Genomic DNA, 19,835 nt, shown 5'->3' with positions numbered 1-19,835 from the left:
CAAGAAACATGCTGCCTCTCATTTATATGATTCTAGGTTAATACGGAAAAATTCAGCAATGATCAATTATCAGAAAAAAAGAGGCTTTATCTTTGGAATCCACACATTAACTTAAAATCTACAAACCTTACTTTATACGATACAATGGATTCCTCCTTCCAATATCAATTTATTCTCAAATCTTACCAAGAAAGGTTTTTTGTTTGTTTTTTACTTCATTTCACAGAAAATAATAACAGAAGGAAGAGCCCTTCAATTCACAAAGGAGGAACTCAAGGCGCAGAGAACAACTTGCCTCAGATCATTCATCTAGTCCAAGAGGAGGGAAGAATGATCAGTACCCGATTCCAGCACGATCAAAACCGAGGAAAAGTAAAGGGCCATGGACAATGCACAACCTCCCCAAACCAGGATCTTTAGGGCAGACCTTTACCCACAATAGCTATGAGCAGAATGAAAAGGAATATGGCAGAGCTTATGTCTGGGAGGCCGGGAGGCCAGGCTGGCAACTGTTGGCTGTCCACCAGTCACAATCAGTGACAACTGAGTGCATCATCCACCTGGGACCAGCCCAGCAAGGTGCAAGTCAGATCTTGTATCAGCCTATACACATATGAGCACAGGGAATCGAGCAATTGCCCTTAGCCCTGGCTGCAGTACCATGCAGTACCATGTAGTATACTGGGAGAGGAAGTGGTCACTCAGAAAATCAATTTTTAGCTGATGTTAAAAATGCCTGGGGCTCATCCTGCAGCCTACCCTTTGCAATTTCTTTCCCCTGGAAAGGTTGCCCTTTTTATTCATTTCAACCTGACTGCATCTTGGATACAAATGTTTAGTGATTAAGGAGAAGGATGGTAAAGGTACCAATGTGGGGAACTTCTGGAAATCTCCTCTCAAGAGCATCATCTGAAGCTTTATCCACCTCAAAAGTGGTCCACAGGCCAGTAACATCAGCATCCATGGGCAAAGGCATCGTTGAGGGCCAGAGGAAGGAACCACGGTAAGGAGTAGAAATGTCAGCAAGGTGACCAAGACTTCCGACTCTCTTACACAATGTTTTAAACAAAGATTTTAAGAGAAAGAGATATGAACCCATGCTTTCTCAAACCTCTCATTAGCCACTGTAAGCTTCAAAGCTTGATTTTCCTTCCAGAATAATACCTCCCCCGTTGAGGCCAATGGCTCCACCAAAGGTGTCAGCACTGCAGCCATGGCTGTAGGTAGTACCTGGGGAGAAGAGGGAAGGAATTCCAAGCTCTAGATGTCTGCCGATTTTTAAGGATGTGACCTTGACAATATTCTTCCAATTTGTGCTGGGAACTAAACATAAGACATAGAGCAGTGTCAAGAAGAATACCGTTTGGTCAGAGAGCTGGAAACTGCTCCAGTAGCACCATGGACAGCAACCCTGTCTCAGTAAGCCTCCTGGGATATTCAGCCTTCCCTGCCTTCCCCACCTACCTGCTGTTTTTTCTATAATAGAGCCTCAGTATTCAGCTGGGAATGCTGGTGATGCTTTCACACGTGGTCTAGGGGGATGGGCTCTGCTGTAATCTACTTCCCCTCCTTAGTACTTTCTCCCTCAGCGATCCGTTCCATCTGTAGTCGGATAGCTCATTTCTTTTCAAAGAATATTATCACAAGCTTTTTTAAAAAACAGGCAATCAGCTTACTCTTAATCTAACATGCCATTTGGCTGGCAGGTGATCTCATGCCCCAGGCAATGGGGCTGATATTCTGGAGTCATCTTTGCCTCTTCTTCTACGTGTCACTTCACCCTCATCATCAAGACCCTTTCATATGTTCCTTCTTACTGAATGTTGAGTTCTCAACTGAGCTAGTTACAGAGCAAGATTTTGGGCAGCTGTCCTCTAAAAGTCCTATTTTCCATATTTAGCCAGAGTCCAAATTTTTCATTGAACTAGTTCTTAGTACAAGTACCGACCACTCTTTAGAGAAACTTGCTGTGATGGATGTTTCGTGTAACTTTCACAAACTAGAGCCTGGCTGGAGTAATCCCCACTCCTAGTCCTCCAAGAAAGCCAGAAACAGCCCCTCAAAGGAATAAACGTCTGTTGCTTCTTTGTTCTTTGAATGGGTAGATTTCTGCTGCCCTTCCTCCACCCTAGACCTGTTCTCCCACGGAGCTCTGGGGCAGCCTACCGGGGCAATGAGGTGATGAGAAATCTGGGCAGGATGAAACTCTAAAGCCACTGAACACAGATGGAGGCAAGGGGCTTTGCTTGGCTCTCTTCCTGCTTCCCTGGTTCTGTCAGTCACATGGACAAATCACCCACTTGAGCACATTCTCACTGTAGAATTCTAACTTCTCTCCGTTTCAAGTTTTTGCAGTGATCACCAGGCAGTCACCCCTCAGTCAATCCACAGCTAGAACTTCCCACCAAGAGAAACTGACCCTTGGGATGGTTCTTATGCAGGGGAGCCCATCAGAATACTGAGTGGAGTTTTTTAAAAATATGCATACTCACATCTCATGTTCACTCTGGAGATGCTCACCAAGTAGGTCTTAAATCTAAACTTTGTAATAGCATCATAGACAATTTGGTGCACTCTCAGTTGACAAGCTCCAGCTTAGAGCCTATATGAGTTTGCTAGGGCCGCCATAACCAAGTACCACAGATTGGGTGGCTGAAACAGCAGACATTTATTTCTTCGTAGTTCTGGAGGTTAGAAGTCTGAGATCAAGAGGTTGGCAGCGTTGATTTCTTCTGAGGCTTCTCTCCTTTGCTTATTGATGGATCAACCTATGTCTTCACATGGCTGTCCCTCTGTGACTCTGCCCTAATTTCCTCTTATTTTAAGAAAACCTATCATGTTAGATTAGGGCCCACCCTAATGATCTCATTTTAACTTCAGCACCTCCTTAAAGACCCTATCTCCAAAATTTAGTCACATTCTGAGATAGTAGAGATTAGAATTCAAAGTATGAATTTGGAGCGGGGTATACAATTCAACCCATAACAGAGCCTTCCATTCAAAGTATGATCCCCAGGCCAGGAGCAGAAATAGCACCTGGGAGCACCGGAGAAATGCAGAACCATAAGCTTCATGCCAGACCTACTGCACCGGAATCTGCATATTGCCAAGATCCCAAAGTGATCATATATACATGAACAGCTGAGAAGCACTGGCTTAGAGCACATTTGGGTCAATAGGTTATACACCAATCACTGCATTTAATATTATTGATAATGCAAGGCTTTGCCCCTGTGAAAAGAATTTCTTGCATGTAGGAGAGAAAAGGGGACAAATGAGGGGACTGTGGCCTTCCCAGCATGCCAGAAATCACACCATGAAGGTGAATGCCTATTTTCTTTATGTGAGGCCAGACCTTTGGATGAAACCAAGTTGTACCACCCAGAAAAAGCCTAACACCAAGAAACTTTGCCTGGATATTTTCAATAGTTATAGAGACAGGATGGATGAGTGTTCCCTCATACTTTATTCTAAATAAACATCCATGAGCATCCACTTATGTGACGGGTACAGTGTTTGGAGTTGGACATACAAAGACAAATAGGACCCAGTGCCTAATGAAACACTCAGGGAACATGGAGCAAAGGTCCTCATCTCAGCCTGGGGAGGCCACAGCTCACTGCTGATCAGCTGAATCTCAAAAACGTACAACCTGATAGGAGTGTCCCCTTCCTCCACACATGTTCCCTGGAGCCAAACAGGCTGTCTGGCAAAAAAACCAAATGCTAATTGGAATCTGCCCTGTGCTGAGTTGCGGGAGAAGAGACTTTCAGGGCATGCGTGTAGAGTTAGGCAGTAAAGACTTATGCTGCAAGGTTCACAAAGGGAGCTGTCAGCGTTCCTAATTTCCCATGAATGTAAGGAATGACCAAGAGAACTTCCATGAATCCATGCAGAGCTTCCAGAAAAGGAAATTGTAAGTTCAGATCTGCCACGGGGCAGAGAGGCCTGGTGTGACGTCCCTGGGGAGCCTATCAATGCCCCCACTGAGCATGTGCTTTCGCCTCGCAGAGTCCTGGGCATGTGCTCTCTCGGTGCACAGCTCCATGTGCCCCGTCAGGACCAAGTATTTTCACATGACAGCGCATTAATCTAGTCCTCACAATAATACTGCAGATAGTTTATCACTACTCCATCTTGTACTTGAAACTGAACTCAAAGGGTTTAGATAACTTGCCCAAGGTCATGCAGTTTTTAAGCATAGAAACAGTATCAAATCCAGATCTAAATCTGTTAACAACTTACTCAAACTCAAAGCTGATAATAGTCCCAGAACATCATGCTGCAAACAAAATTACCTGGGGTTCTGGGGTAGTGGGAGCAAGACTTTTTGTTTTTGAAAAAGCAGCCTCTTATTCATCAGAAATTATTCATGCAATGCCTAAATGTTCAGTGTACACACAATACCACAGCTAAGCCTTATAACTCATAAATACTATTTCTCATGCTAATACATTCATTTTATGTAACAAAAGACTTTGGAAAGCAGTGTATTCAGATGGGATGAAAGCTACGTATGTGGGCTGCCCTGCTGGTCCCTCCCTGGCCCCCACAGCCCCCATCATATTTCCCAGTGTGGAGAAAAACAGGGCACAGCTCAGAATCTCTGTTTTTCAAAGTGAACAAGGCCACTCCCTTTCTTTTCCCCAACCCCTTAAGATAGGTACTTCTAATTTTGAAATTTGGCCTAGATTCTGGGGCAAAGCACAATCAAATGAGATGGGGCAATTCCCATTTTTGTCCCATATTGTTATTCTCCCTCTCACACAGCTGATGGAGGGGCAGGCTAAACATGAATCCAAAAGTATGCTAAAGGCCGCTTTAGTTTTTTTTTAAAAAAAATGCATTTATACCAATCAAATTCAGTGGAGAAAGAAGAGTCTTTTCAACAAATGATGGTGGGACTAGTGGATATTCATTCACACATAAAAGAATGAAGTTGGACTCCTTCCTCGTACCATACACAAAAATTACTCAGAATAGACCAGAGACCTTACTATAAGAGCTAAAACTATAAAACTTTTAGAAAAAAATATAAGAATGTATCTTTATGATCTTGGGTTAGACAAAGCCTTCTTAGTTATGACATCAAAAGCATAAGTAAGAAAAAATAGATAAATTATATTATTATAGCACTTTTTTGCTATAAAAGATACCATAAAGCAAGTGAAAACACAACCCATAGTATGGAAGAAAATAATTGCAAATCATATATCAGATAAGGGATTTGTATCCAGAATATATAAAGAACACGTACAAATCAATAATAAAAAGACAGCCTAATTACAAAACAGGCAAAGAAACTGAATAGATATTTCTCCAAAGACGACATACAAATGGTCAATAAACACATGAAAAAGTTGTTCAACATCATTAGTCATCAGGAAAATGCAAATAAAAACCACAATGTGATACCCCTTCACACCACTAGGATAGTGATAATCAAAAAGACAAGTGTCCTGAAGCTGAAGTAGAATAACGTTGAATGTCAACTATAGCTGTATATATATATATATATATATATATTCACAGGATGTAAAGTACAGCATAGGGAATATAGTCAATGGTATTGCAATAGCTATGTACAATGTCAGAGGGGTAGTAACTTGTGGGGGCTACCATTTTGTTACGGGTGTAAATATCTAATCATTACATTGTACACTTGAAATTAATATAATTAATTAATTAGTTACTTATTAATTAATTACAAGTGTTGGTGATGATGTGGAGACACTGGAACCCCCATAAACTGCTGATGGGAATGTAAAATGGTGCAAATACTTTGGGAGACATTTTGGCAGTTCCTCAAAATGTTAAACATAGAGCTACCATATAACCCAGAAATTCCATTCCTAGGTATATACCGCAAAGAAATGGAAACATATCTACTCAAGAACTTGTACAAGAATGTTCATAGCAGCATTACTCGTAATAGCCAAAAAAGTGGAAATAGCTTGTATGTCCATCAACTGATGAATGGATACATAAGATGTGGTCTATCCATACGATGGAATATGATTCAGCAATAAAAAGAAATGACGTACTGACTCATGCTACAGCATGGATTAACTTTGAAAACCTTATTCCAAGTGCAATAAACCACTGAGGAAAGCCACAAGTTATATGATTTAATTCATATGAAATGTCTAGAACAGGCAAATAGATAGATAGATGATTGATAGATGATAGAAAGATAGGAGATTAGTGGTAGCCCTATTACTTTAATTAGTGATCGGACATGTGGGAAGAAATAGGAAGTGACTGCAAATGGGTATGGGGTTTCTTTTTGGGGTTATGAAATGTGCTAAAAACGATAGTGGTGATGGTTTCACAACTCAGTGGATATACTAAAAACCATTGAATTGTACACATTAAATGTGCGACTGTATGGTATATGAGTTTTGTTTTGATAAACATGTACACGTGTGTGTATGTATACATATGTGCACATACGAGTATACATGCATATACACGTATAAAAATTTCACATAAAACCCAGGTAATGTCAAGAACGAAGTGAACCACCTCTGGTGCTCTGCCTTAGCCTGGTATATGCAGCTGTGTGCCAGAGGCAGCCTGAAAAGCAACCGGATAATGTTGGTTTTTTTAAAAAAACATCTTTACTAGAGTACTATACTTTACATGTGAAAAAATGTTCCCATTTGAAATTTATAGTTTGACAAGTTTTCACAAATGTAACTACCACCACAACCAAGATACAGAACATTTTCATTACCCCAAAAAGTTCCCTGGTGCACCTTTGTGCACCAGGGCCCAGTCCCAGGCAGCCGTTCATCAGCTTATATCATTACAAGTTAGTTTTGCCTTTTCTATAATTTCATATTATTTAAATAACAGCGTGTACTATTTTGAGTCTGGCTTGTTTGAAAACTCAGCCTATTATATTTGATATTCAACCACATTCTTAAGTGTATCTCCAGCTCATTGCTTTTTTTATTGCTGATAGTATTACATCATGTGAATATATTACTACAATTTGTTTTTCCATTCATCTGCTTATGAACATTTCAGATTTTCCTGATTTCGGTTATTATAAACATTAATGTATAAGTTTTTTGTGTAGACATATGTTATCATTGCTCTATGATAAATGCACAGAAGTGACATCACTGGGTCTTATGGTAAGTTCATGCTTAACTTTGTAAGAAACTGTCCATCTGATTTCCAAAATGTTAATACCACTTTACACAGCCACTAACAATATGTGACGATGCTCAAGCCTTTTAACTTTAGACATCCTACTGGGAATCTCATTGTGGTTTTAAATTGCATTTCCTTGATGACTAATTGAACTGAGAGTCTTTTCATGTGCTTTTTGGCCATTTATACAACTTCTTTTGTGAAGTGTCTGTCCAAATCTTTTGCCTATTTAAAAAATTGAATTGATTCTTTATTACTGAGTCGTATGAGTTCTTTATTTACTCTGAATTCAAACCCTTTATCAGCTATTTTATCCTAGGCTGTGGCAAGAAATTTCATTTTCTTAATGGTTTCTTTCTTAATAGTGTTTCTGATGAAGTCCAATGGATCCACTTTTTTTTCTTTTATATTTCAAACATTTTGTATCCTCAGAAATCTTTGCCGACCCCAAAGTTGCAAAGATGTCCTATGACTTCTAGAAGCTTCATAGTTTTAATTTTTATCTATTTTAATTTTTGTGTCTAGTGTAAAGCAAGGGTTGAGGCTCATTTCTGAATATGAATATCAAGTTTTCTAGCACCATTTATTGAAGACTATTTTCCCACTGAAATGCTTTCTTAGCACCTTTCCAAAATCACAGGATCCTTTGTTTCCCTTTTATAGCCATACCTACTTCCGTTCTCCTCCCATCCTTCCTTCCTTAACCCCTGGCAATCACTAGTCTATTCTCCATTTCTATAACATTGCCATTTCAAGAATGTTACATATACATAAAATCATAGATAGATAACCTCTTGGGGTTGGATTTTTAATCTTTTGTATTTGCCCACACACTGTGCTCTTGCTTCATTTGTGTAGCTCTAAGTGACATTGATATTACTGGCCGTGCATTGTAAATACCTTCATTTCAGGTCTTCTGGTGAAGAATTTTGTTGGCTTTTGTTTCTTAGAAAAACTTTTTATTTCATGTTTATTTTTGAAGGATATTTTTATTATATGGAGAGTTCTATGTTAAGAGTTTACTTTGTTGTTTTTGTTTCAGCACTTTAAAGATATCCTTTCATTTTCTTCTGGCTTAAAAAGTTTCTGATAGTACATGGACCCTGTTATCTTCATTCCTCTGTATGTAATGTGTCTCTGTCTGTACATAATATTTTTCTGTCTGCCCTTAAATTTTTCTCTTTATAAATTGTTCTTGGTAATTTGATCATGAATTCCTCGTGTGTTTTTCACTTGTCTTTATCCTGCTCGGGGATTGTTGAGCTGCTTGGATATGTGAGTTTACAGTTTTCATAAAACTTAGAAAGTTTTTAGCCATGATTCCTTTTGGTTTTTTACCCTCCTCCCTTTCTGGGGCTCCAATTACATACATATTTATAATAGCTGTTTCAAAGGTCTTATCTTCTCCATCATTGTGGGTCTTTTCTATTAACTAGTCTTTTTCCTAATTATGGGTCTCTTCTTCTCCTTCTCCTTCTCCTTCTCCTTCTCTTTCTCCTTCTCCTGTAATGCATGCCTAATAATTTTGGGTTAAATGTTGGAAATTGTGACTTTGGGTTGTTGAATGTTGGATTTTGCTGCCTTCTTTAATGAATATGGGACTATGTTCTATCAGGCAGTTAATTTACTTGCATATCAGCTTGATCCTTTTTTAAACTTTATTAAAACTTTATAAAATAGAGTTTACTCCAGAGCTTGTTTAGTCCTATTACTAAGGTGATTTTTTGGGGGTCTCTTTTGGCGTGTATCTGATGTTCAACAAGGATCCTCCATTTTGGCTGGTTAGAACTCAAACTTCGATTAGCTGTATGTTACCTCTGGGAATTACAGGCACCTGCTCATTCTTTTTCACCCTATAGTTAGTACTCAGCTGTAGATGCAAAAAGACCTCTATTCAGATCCTGAGCATTTTCTACACAGCACATTCCAGCCACCTCAGCCTCTCCAAATTCCAATTTCTATCTCCTCAACTCAGTGATACCACCATGCCCCGCTTGAGTCTGTACCGTGTTCCAGAAAGTGCCTCCAGGCACAAACCTGGTACTATCATAGAGCTTACCTCATTTGTTTCCCATTTTGGAGGGGTCACAGAACTGTACTGCCCATTGTCTAATATCTACAAAGAGCTGTTTCATAGATTTTTGTCTGGTCTTTGAGTTATTTACGGTAGAAGAGCAAGTCCAGTCCCAGTTACTTTCTCATATCTGGAAGCAGAAGTAATTAATGCCCTGAAAAGACCCAGTGTTACCCCTCCCTTCTTCCACCTCACACCTAAAAGTGTCTCTTTTGTATTCAATATACAAGACTTGATTTAGGTCTGATGGTTTTCTCTTCACACAGAACACTATGGGCTCCCCAGCACCAGAGTTGGGATGAAAAAGCACAGGGTGTTCTCGCAGCCAAGTTTCAGCTTCCTTTCCTATTGTGAGCAATGCAACCCAGCTGCCCTCCCCAACCCCTATTTTAAATATATGCTCACATCTCTGCTATCAGCTACATCCTATTAGTTAGCTTTTCCCCAATGTTCTTATCTTGGTCCCAGGATCTTACTAGTCATTACATATCTCTTTAGTGTACATGTCAAGTCTCAAATCTTAGTTCCTTTTCTTTCTCAGTATCTGTTGTCAAGTTGAAGATCTCTGACAGAGGGCTATGAGAAGCTGTCCATTACAGAATGGCCCTTCCTAATATCACTCTGATCTTCAATACTATTCATACATTCTTCCTACTGTAGTTGCCTTTGCCTCCCCCTGCTCAGCATGAATACACTTCATAGTTGTGAGATCATTAGGCATGAGGGTATATAATCGTCTTCACTTCAACTCATTCCTCCTCCACATTCATCCTTCTTTAGCATGAAAAACACTGCCTTTGGATTCTGATACCAGCTCTGCCACTTAATAGCTGGGTATCCCTAGGCAATTTACTTACTCCCTTTGAGCTTCTGGTCATACTTTGGATTGGGGATAATAATACACTCTAAGTATTTCTTAGAGTTATTTTAAGGGTTAAGGAAGATAATCCATGTAAAGTACTGTGCCTATTTATATATATACATAATAGCATAGATATAATGCCAAAGACCATAGTGTTAAATTAAACAAAAAGAAACCATGATAGTCACAGCACAATACCTTTCATGTAAATTAAACATACACACACTCCTACAAACACACAATATCCACTGTATATTTCTCAACGATGCACATATCTCTAAATATACAAACAGAAGGTAAAATGGTGAGGTAAAGGGAATAATAATAACTACAATGGCATTGATAGACCGTGGCTGTGAGCGTTCCATACTCGGTGCGCATACCTGAGAAAAGGGGAAGGAGAGAAGGAGAGGAAAGAAGGAAGAAGAAACGAATGAAGGAAGGAGGGGGAATGAACACTTATCAGTGTAATTCACCACAGTAAGAGATTGAAATAAAACATATATTCTTCTCAAGAGATACAGATAAACTATTCAATAAAACTTACCATGAATTTACTCTTAAGAAGCTTAGAAAAGCACTGCATCAGCCTACAAAGAGCATCTATCAGAAACTTAGAGTCAACACTATTCTCAACGGTAAAACTTTCGAATCTTTCCTTTTAAAGTCAAGAACAAAGGAGAAAAACCTAATATGACTACTAGGTACTATTGAATAATTAAAGTGAATATCCTAAATATTCAATAAGAACAAAGAGTAATAATGATTAGAAAATAAGAGTTAAAACTGTAGGCCTAGACTAAATATTTACCTACATGCAAATACAAAATAGAAAAGACAAAAGTATCATCAGAAAAAAACAATTATAACTAACAGGAGGGTTCAGAAAGGTTGCTGGATATAAAATCTGCATGCAAAAATCAACAGCATTATTTTGAGAAGCAATAATCAATTAGAAAAATTAATAAGTAAAAAAAAAAGAGAGACCGAGGGGTAGTGGGAGGGGGAGGGGAGCGGACCTGGGAGTCCTGCCCTGGGTCCCTCGCCCGCATTCCTTTCTCCTTTGGCTACATAAGTGGCTCCTTGGAGGGCCATGATCCAAAGGAACCAGAGCAGTTGAGAAAACAGTTTATTTGTGGTCTGAGCTTTGAAACTACTGATAGTTAATGAGAACATTTTGAGAAACGGGGCACACTCATTGATTGTGTAGTGATGAGAGATCCCCAAACAAAACATTCCGGGAGCTTTGGTTTTGTTACTTACTCTTGTGTTGAAAAGGTGGATGCAACAATGTGTGCTCAACCACACAAGATTGATGGGCATGTAGTGGAACCAAAGAGAGTTGTTTCTAGAGAGGATTCTGTAAAGCCTGGTGCCCATCTAACAGTGAAGAAAATTTTTGTTGGTGGTATTAAAGAAGATACAGAAGAATATAATTTGAGAGACTACTTTGAAAAGTATGGCAAGATTGAAACCATAGAAGTTATGGAAGACAGGCAGAGTGGGAAAAAAAGAGGATTTGCTTTTGTAACTTTTGATGATCATGATACAGTTGATAAAATTGTTGTTCAGAAATACCACACTATTAATGGGCATAATTGTGAAGGGGAAAAGGCCCTTTCTAAATAAGAAATGCAGTCCGCTGGATCACAAAGAGGTCGTGGAAGTGGATCTGGCAACTTTATGGGTCGCAGAGGAAACTTCGGAGGTGGTGGGGGTAACTTTGGCCATGGTGGAAACTTTGGTGGAAGAGGAGGTTATGGTGGTGGAGGTGGCAGCAGAGGTAGTTATGGAGGAGGTGATGGCAGATATAATGCATTTAGGGAGTGATGATGGTAACTATGGCGGTGGTCCTGGTTATAGCAGTACAGGAGACTATGGTGGTGGTGGAGGGCCAGAATATGGAAACCAAGGAGGTAGTGGATATGGTGGTGGTGGTGGTGGTGGAGGAGGATATGATGGTTACAATGAAGCGGGGAATTCTGGTGGTAACTATGGTGGTGGTGGGAACTACAATGATTTTGGAAATTATAGTGGACAACAACAATCAAATTACAGATGCATAAAGGGGGGGCAGTTTTGGTGGAAGAAGCTCGGGCAGTCCCTATAGTGGTGGTTATGGACCTGGTGGTGGAAGTGGTAGATATGGTAGCAGAAGGTTCTAAAAACTCAGCAGAAAAGGTCTACAGTTCTTAGCAGGAGAGAGAGAGAGAGGAGTTGTCAGGAAATCTGCAAGTTTCTTTGAGACAGTTGTCCCAAATGCATTAGAGGAATTGTAAAAATTTGCCACAGAAGGAATGATGATCCATAGTCAGAAAAGTTACTGCAGTTTAAACAGGAAACCCTTCTTGTTCAGGACTGTCACAGCCACAGTTTGCAAAAAGTGCAGCTATTGATTAATGCAATGTAGTGACAATTAGATGTATATTCCTGAGGTCTTTTATCTGTTGCAGCTTTGTCTTTTTCTTTTTCTTTTCATTACATCAGGTATATTGCCCTGTAAATTGTGACAGTGGCATCAGGAATAAAAAATTAAGGACTTTTTAACTTTTCAATATTTGTGTAGTTCAGTTTTTCTACATTTTAGTACAGAAACTTTAACAAAATGCAGTTTTGAAGGTGTTTCCTTGTGAGTTAACAAGTAAAGAAGATCATTGCTAATTACTATTTTGTATGAATTTTGCTAAAGTTAACTGTAAAGAAACACCTGCTGACTTGCAGTTAAGGGGAATCTATTCTCCCCATTTCCAAACCATGAAATAAATGGGCTCTGACATGTGGAGAGAATAGATATTTGTATGTTTTCAATGTGTTTTAGATAAATAGAATTGGGTATTTAAATTAGCATATTTGTGACTTCAATAGCATTAAGATTTACTTCAAATGAAAAATCTCAAAATTCAAGAAAAATTAAAAAAAGAGACCATACAGATAGAAACAGTGTAAAACACGTAGGAATAAACCTAACAAAAATGTACACAACACTGATGGAGAAAATCATCAAACCTGTATCATGAGAATTTTTTTCAAATTACTGAACAAATGGAAAAATAAATCATTAACTATGATAAGACACAACATTATTAAAAAGTTAATTCTTCCCAAATTACTCTCCAGACTAACGGTGATTCCAGATGCTTACTGGCTTCCAGTCAAAATGGTTGAGTAGGTAACTGCTGTGCTTGCCTCCTCTCAGGACCACATCAAAATTACAACTAAACTACAGAACAACCATCATTGAGAACCACCTGAAGTCTAGCTGAACAGAAGTCCTACAATTAAATTAAGGACATGCAGAAGAAGCTATGTTGACACCGGTAGGAAGAGCAGAGATGCAGAATGGGCTGGTCCCAAACCTGCTTATGGCAATTAAAACTCAGGAGGAATACTTCAGCTTCAGAGGACCATCTGAGGAGTGAGGGGTCCCATCCCCAGATCAGACTCCCCAGCCCAGGGTTCCAATGCCAGGAAGAGAAGTCCCCATAATTCTGGCTGTGAAAACCAGTGAAGATTGTGGATGAGTGAGACAGAGGGAGTCCCAGGTATTCCTCTTAAAGTGACTGCACACAGACTTGCTGATGGACTATCTTGCTCTGAGCTCTAGTGCTGGGGCAACAGCTTGAAAGCTGCCAGGGACATATGAGGAGGAACTGATTTGTCTGGCTTCAGAGCAAGTACTGGAGGGGCAGCTTTCTCCCAGACAGAATTGCTGGCTGCTGTCATTGTTCCTTTGTTGAGCCCTCCCCTCACCCAGCCTGCAGGTGCCATATCTGAGTTGCCATCAACCTGGCTAACACAGTTACCCAACCCTGGTGATTCCCTGAGACCGCACCCCACCCAAATTTCAGGCACATACAATGGCTTTACTATACAAATGACCTGTCTTGGTTCGTGCTGCAGACTTTCCTAAAATCTCTCACAAGTTCATAATCTCTAAAAAAGCAGCACCTGGCCTCAGCATCCCCCACACCTCTTGCTAAACAGCCCCAAATCTGGTACTAGCAGCAGCCAGCCTCAGTTTGCAACTAACTTCTCCCAGGCACCTCCAAGCCCAGGACAAGTGGCAACCATTTACAGGTCACTTTGTAGCTCATGCCAAGTGGCTTCAGGAAGGGTATAGTCAGTGGTTTATCTTGACCTGAAACAAATGCCCCAAGATGCCCCAGAACCAACATACCTGGTGGCCAGTGTCAAACCACAGCAGAGCATCACCCAACCGCATCCACAAACAACATACCCAAAGGGCAAACTGGACAGACACCAGAGCCTTGCTAAAGCAAATCCTGCTCCATAGGGTCAGCCCCTGCACAATAGCTTCTCCACTATAGTCACGGCCAGTCCTCATAACCAATCAGTCTGAGGGTCAATCCCTCCCACTGACATGCAAAGAGCAACCAAGGCTCAACTATTACAGGAGGACACATACAACCCACCCAAGGGATATACCTGGAGCACTCAGCTCAGGTGACCAGGGAGACTGTGCCACTGGGCCCCACAGGACATCTACTACATAAGGCCACTCTACTAAGACCAGGAGACATAGCAGTCCTACATAATACATAGAAATAAACACAGGGAAGCAGCCAAAATGAGGAGGCAAAGAGACATGTTCCAAATGAAAGAACGGAACAAAGCTTGAGAAAAAGAACTAAACAAAATGGAGACAAGCAACCTACCAGATGCAGAGTTCAAAATATTGGTTGTAAAGATGCTCACTGATCTCAGGATGAACTTCAGCAAAGAGACAGGAAACACAAAAATGGAGATAGACAACATAAAAAAGAACCAGTCAGAAATAAAGAATACAATAATGGAAATGAAGAATACATTAGAGGGAATCAACAGTAGATTAGATGAAGCAGAGGATCGAATCAGCAATTTAGAAGATAAGATAGCAGAAAACACCAAATCAGAACATCAAAAAGAAAAAGGAATCCAAAAAAATGAGGATAGTTCAAGGAGCCTCTGGGATAACATCAAGCATACCAATATTTGCACCATATGGGTACCAGAAGGAGAGAGAGAGTAAAGAATTGAAAAACTACTTGAAGAAATAATGACGGAGAACTTCCCTAACCTGGTGAAGGAAATAGATATACAAGCCCAGGAAGTGCATAAAATCCCAAAATGATGAACTCAAAGAGGCTCACACCAAGACACATCATAATTAAAATGGCAAAGGTTAAAGACAAAGAGAGAATCCTAAAAGCAGCAAGAGAAAAGCAACTAGTAACTTATAAGGGAGCTCCCATAAGACTGTCAGATGATTTCTCAACAGAAACGTTGCAGGCCAGAAGGGATTCAAACAAAATATTCAAAGTGATGAAAAACAAAACCTACAACCACGATTATTCTACCCAGCAAAGCTATCATTTAGAAACAAAAGAGCTTCCCAGACAAGAAAAAGCTAAAGGAATTTATCACCACCAAACCAGTATTACAATGAATGTTAAAGGGACTTCTCTAAGAAGAAAAACAAATGATAAAAAATATGCATAATAAAATGGAAATATCAACAATTACTTTCAGTGTAAATGGATTAAATGCTCCAATCAAAAGACATAGCATGGCTGAATAGATAAGAAAATAAGTTCCTCACATATGCTGACTACAAGAGACTCATTTCAGATTGAAACACATACACAGAGACTGAAAGTTAAGAGATGGAAAAATATATTTCATGAGAAGAAGAAAAAAAAAGCTGAGATAGCAATACTTATACCAGACAAAACAGACTTTAAAATAAAGGCTATAACAAGAGACAAAGGACCTGGTAACCCAACTTCTGGGTATTTATCTGAAGAAACCCAAAACACTACTTCAAAGGGACATGTGCATTCATATGTTCATTGCCACATTATTTACAATGGCCAAGGTATGGAGGCAACCTGGATGTCCATGGATGGATGAATGGATAAAGAAGAGGTGGTACCTATATGCAATGGAATATCACTCAGCTATAAAAGAAAAAAGAATGAAATCTTGCTATCTGCAACATGGATGGACCTAAATAGAGGGTATTGTGCTGAGTGAGTAAGTCAGACAGAGAAAGATAAATGCCATATGATTTTATTTGTATGTGGAATCTAAAGAACAAAATAAATGAACACACAAAATAGAAACACTCATAGATACAGAGAAAATTTTGGTGGGTGCCAGATGGGAGGGGGGTTAGGAGATGGGTGGAAAAAGTGAAGGGGATTAATAAGTACAAATTGCCAACTATAAAATAAGTTACACGACTGTAATGTACAGCACAGGGAATGTAGTAGTAATATTGTAGTAACTATGTATGATGATAGATTGGTACTATTGGTACTAGATTTATCAGGGTGATCACTTCGTAAGTTAAATAAATGTCTAATCACTATTTTGTACACCTGAAACTAATACAATATTGTATGCCAACTGTGATTGAAAAAAAAAATTATTTTAAAAAATAAAGGTGATTCCAGGCAAACTCCCAAAAGTTTTTAGAGAACTTCAACTGATTTAAAATTTTTAATACAAGAATAACAGTATATGAATAATTAAGATAATTTTTAAAAGAGCAAAAAAGAAAACTGACCTGATGGAAACATATCAAACATCAATATTAAAGCAGACATCGATGCAGTGATAGACAGATTGGTAGATCAGATTAAAGAACCTTAGACACATCTCTGATTGGCCTCTCAAAATTAACAAATCCAAAACTGAACCACTCGTCTATCCTTCCTAACCTGCATCCTAAACCTATTCACCCACCCCACCCCCTGTCCCAAGTATTCCCCTTCTCAGCTGACAGACCCTCTAGGATCTGGTTGTTTAACACAGGAGGAAAAATGCTTCTGCCCATTTTCCTAGGGTTCAATTCTTCACTCCTCCATAGATGGAGACAAAACATGACATGGTCCTTGAAATTGTGCCAAAATAGCCAGGGGTAAGTGGGACTACAGGAAAACCTGAAATCTCTTTGTTGTTCTTCACCCCTCTTCCACAGAGGTCACCTGAGTATCCCCATCTCTGTGAGGCTTTTGGTTTTGTGGGTTACTCTTGAGAGGCATGAAAATGTGGTAGCATTTAAGGTCCACAAACTAAAGGAGGAAACCAGTGCAATCCTCATTCTTTCGAGGAGCACTAAAACAACTAGCAGCACCAAGTAAGCAGCTCCAAATGGGGCTGTGAAGGACATCTAGTTTTCTCATGGAATTCCTTCATGCCCTGAGCGTCACTCAGCATTCCTGTAAGGGAATGCATGGCCAAACGCAGGCATAATTTACTTTGACTCACAGTAAAATTCAACTCAATTTCTCATGTGTGGTATATAAGACAAACAAACAAACAAAAAATGAACAAACAAAACAGAAACAAACTCATAGATACAGACCAGATTGGTGGTTATCAGAGGGGAAGGGAGATGGGGGATGGGTGAAAGCGGTAAAGAGGGACAAATATATGGTGACAGATGGAAACTAGACTTTTGGTGGTGAGTACACTATAATGTACACAGATATCGAATTATGTTATACACCTGAAACTTACATAATGTTATTAACCAATGTTCTCTCAATTAAAAAAAATCTATTCAAAATGGATTAAGAACACCAGCTCGCTTCTCCACCCCTCCTTCTCCAGCATTTAACCCAGCTCTCAGCCTGAATTAACCAGCTCTGAGGTAATTCCTCTTTCTTGAAGGAAATCTAAGTCAACCTAGGGTGTGACTCTTCCCCTGAATTGGAGGAAAAAAAAAAAAGGTGGAGGGACCACCACCACCAAGCCTGATTTCCACAATTCACCAGTCAGGATAAATGACTTGTTTGTAGAAAGTGCTATTTGCTATTGGAAGCAGAAAGTTTAGCTATGCAATCCCTCATTAGAGGTGTAATTGATCTGGTCGTTTACGTGCAGAAGGAGAGAGCGCGTGGGCAAGAGCAGGGACATAGGGAGAGGGCAGAAGATAGGGATGCAGAGTCTGAAGCAGGACACTGAGGGCAGCCCACAGGGAATCTCAGCAGTGCAGAAATCAGTCAGGAAAGCAGCTCTGAGGCCCAGCTCCCAAGGGGCAACGAATGAAGCTGCAACATCAGGCACTGGTCAGGCCATTGAAGGTTTCAGCTATCAGAGCACCTGATGCCCTATTTTCCATGCCCACCAGCTTCATCAGCAACAGTACTGACAACACCCAAAGGTTCACCCATCACTACCCAAAAGTTCCTCCCCAAATCTGCTCCCATTTTCTCACTGCACGATTCTATGCAAATTCTTCAATCCTTTTGTTCTGCAAATAACTGAACAACTCCTATGTGCATATCACTGTATTACCTTCTGAGAAAGATGAGAGATATCGTAGCCTGTGTACTCCTCGCCCCTGCCACCACTGGGAATAGTTACTACTTAATTAGTTTTCTGTTTTCTCCACTAGACCATAAGATCCAGGATGGCAGGGACCTTACCTATCTTGCTCATCACTGTATTCCCAATAAGAGACTGGAACACAGGTGGTACTGAATGAATGAATGAATGAATGAATGAATGATCCCTTTCCTCCTGTCATTGACATACAAATGCACAGAAATTAATTAAATGCATAAATAATGAATTCATCTAATTATCTTCCTGAATTATAAATCTAGTGTATGAATTCAATATTGTACTCAATTATTTCTCTATGTTGGCTATCTTTGGACTTTATGAAGTCTCCAACTAAAAGAATTCCTTTAGATATTGTTAAAAAGAGAAGCCCAGAGAGGTGGTTTTCATAGACATGTATAGTCATGGGTGCACATATCAAGCAGGTAAGCAATATTCTTACAAAATCGTGACTGGGCAAAGCCCATTCCTATGAGAAAAACAAGTTAAGCTCTGATAGAGAGAGGAGAGAACCTCAGGGTACGTTCAGAGGAATCTCCAGAAGAAATCATCTTACCTGACCACCCATGAACACATTCAACCTCATTCCCTAGATTTCAAGATCAAACATAGCCCTGGAGAATCTCAATCGCTCACATCTAGGTTTGTAGATGCCAGAACAGGCTCAAATGGTCCCTTAAACCCTGTCACGTCAAAGCCTGGAACATTCGAGATTACAAGAACTTGCTGAGTCCTTCGCTATGAGTCAAAGAAGCTTTTGGTGTACTTGTGAGCAGCCAAAGGGGGAAAGAAGACACCCACGTAAGGAGGATGGGAGTAGGAGGGAAAATCCTTCCCTTTTGCAAGCTGAAGGTGCTTGCTGGAACGTCACTGAGGTGTTTTTCTTTGGAAAGAATCGATGCTTGCACCTAAACTATATCCTAATTAGATGCCACATCAGGTAGAATCTCTAAACCTTTTCAGTCCTGAAAAGAAAAAGCATCACATTATCACTCTGCAAAATGGAGTCATTAATACCCAGTAAAACACAGAAACTGTGAAAAAGGCTGGGAAGCACGCAGCCACCGACATTTATCGGGAACACATTACAGAAGAATGAGTAATTGGCTCCAGTAGCCGAGGTGGGGGCTAAAACGAATAAATCTCACCCTGAAAAGTGAAGGCACCTAATTTTGTTCCTAAATTACAAATCCAATAGACCAGAAACAAACTCTAGGTATGAAGTTGCGGGGAGGGAGTGTTTAGAAAAACTTTCAGTAGGAGGTCTAGGCCTTTTCAGAGAAATGCATGCAAATGAATTCAGTCATAGGCGCTAAGTTCAGTGCCTTAGAGCAGTGAATGTGTGCTAATGAAGACAAAGGATGCCATCCAGGATTTGCTTCCCAT

General features: G+C 39.9%; 1 protein-coding gene and 1 pseudogene across 2 annotated transcripts in view; one reads left to right on the top strand and one right to left on the bottom strand.

The window, feature by feature from the left end:
* The window catches only part of LOC117014555 (heterogeneous nuclear ribonucleoprotein A3-like), a 44,431-nt pseudogene extending 32,169 nt beyond the window's left edge, over nt 1–12,262 (top strand).
* Nucleotides 1–19,835, bottom strand: part of KCNH1 (potassium voltage-gated channel subfamily H member 1) — a 340,626-nt gene that overhangs the window by 154,142 nt on the left and 166,649 nt on the right. The gene's annotated exons all lie outside the window — the stretch shown is intronic.

This window comes from Rhinolophus ferrumequinum, chromosome 22 (genome assembly GCF_004115265.2).
Source record: "Rhinolophus ferrumequinum isolate MPI-CBG mRhiFer1 chromosome 22, mRhiFer1_v1.p, whole genome shotgun sequence".
In the NCBI taxonomy this organism is placed as follows: Eukaryota; Metazoa; Chordata; class Mammalia; order Chiroptera; family Rhinolophidae; genus Rhinolophus; species Rhinolophus ferrumequinum.
This window is presented reverse-complemented; position numbering and strand designations above follow the sequence as displayed.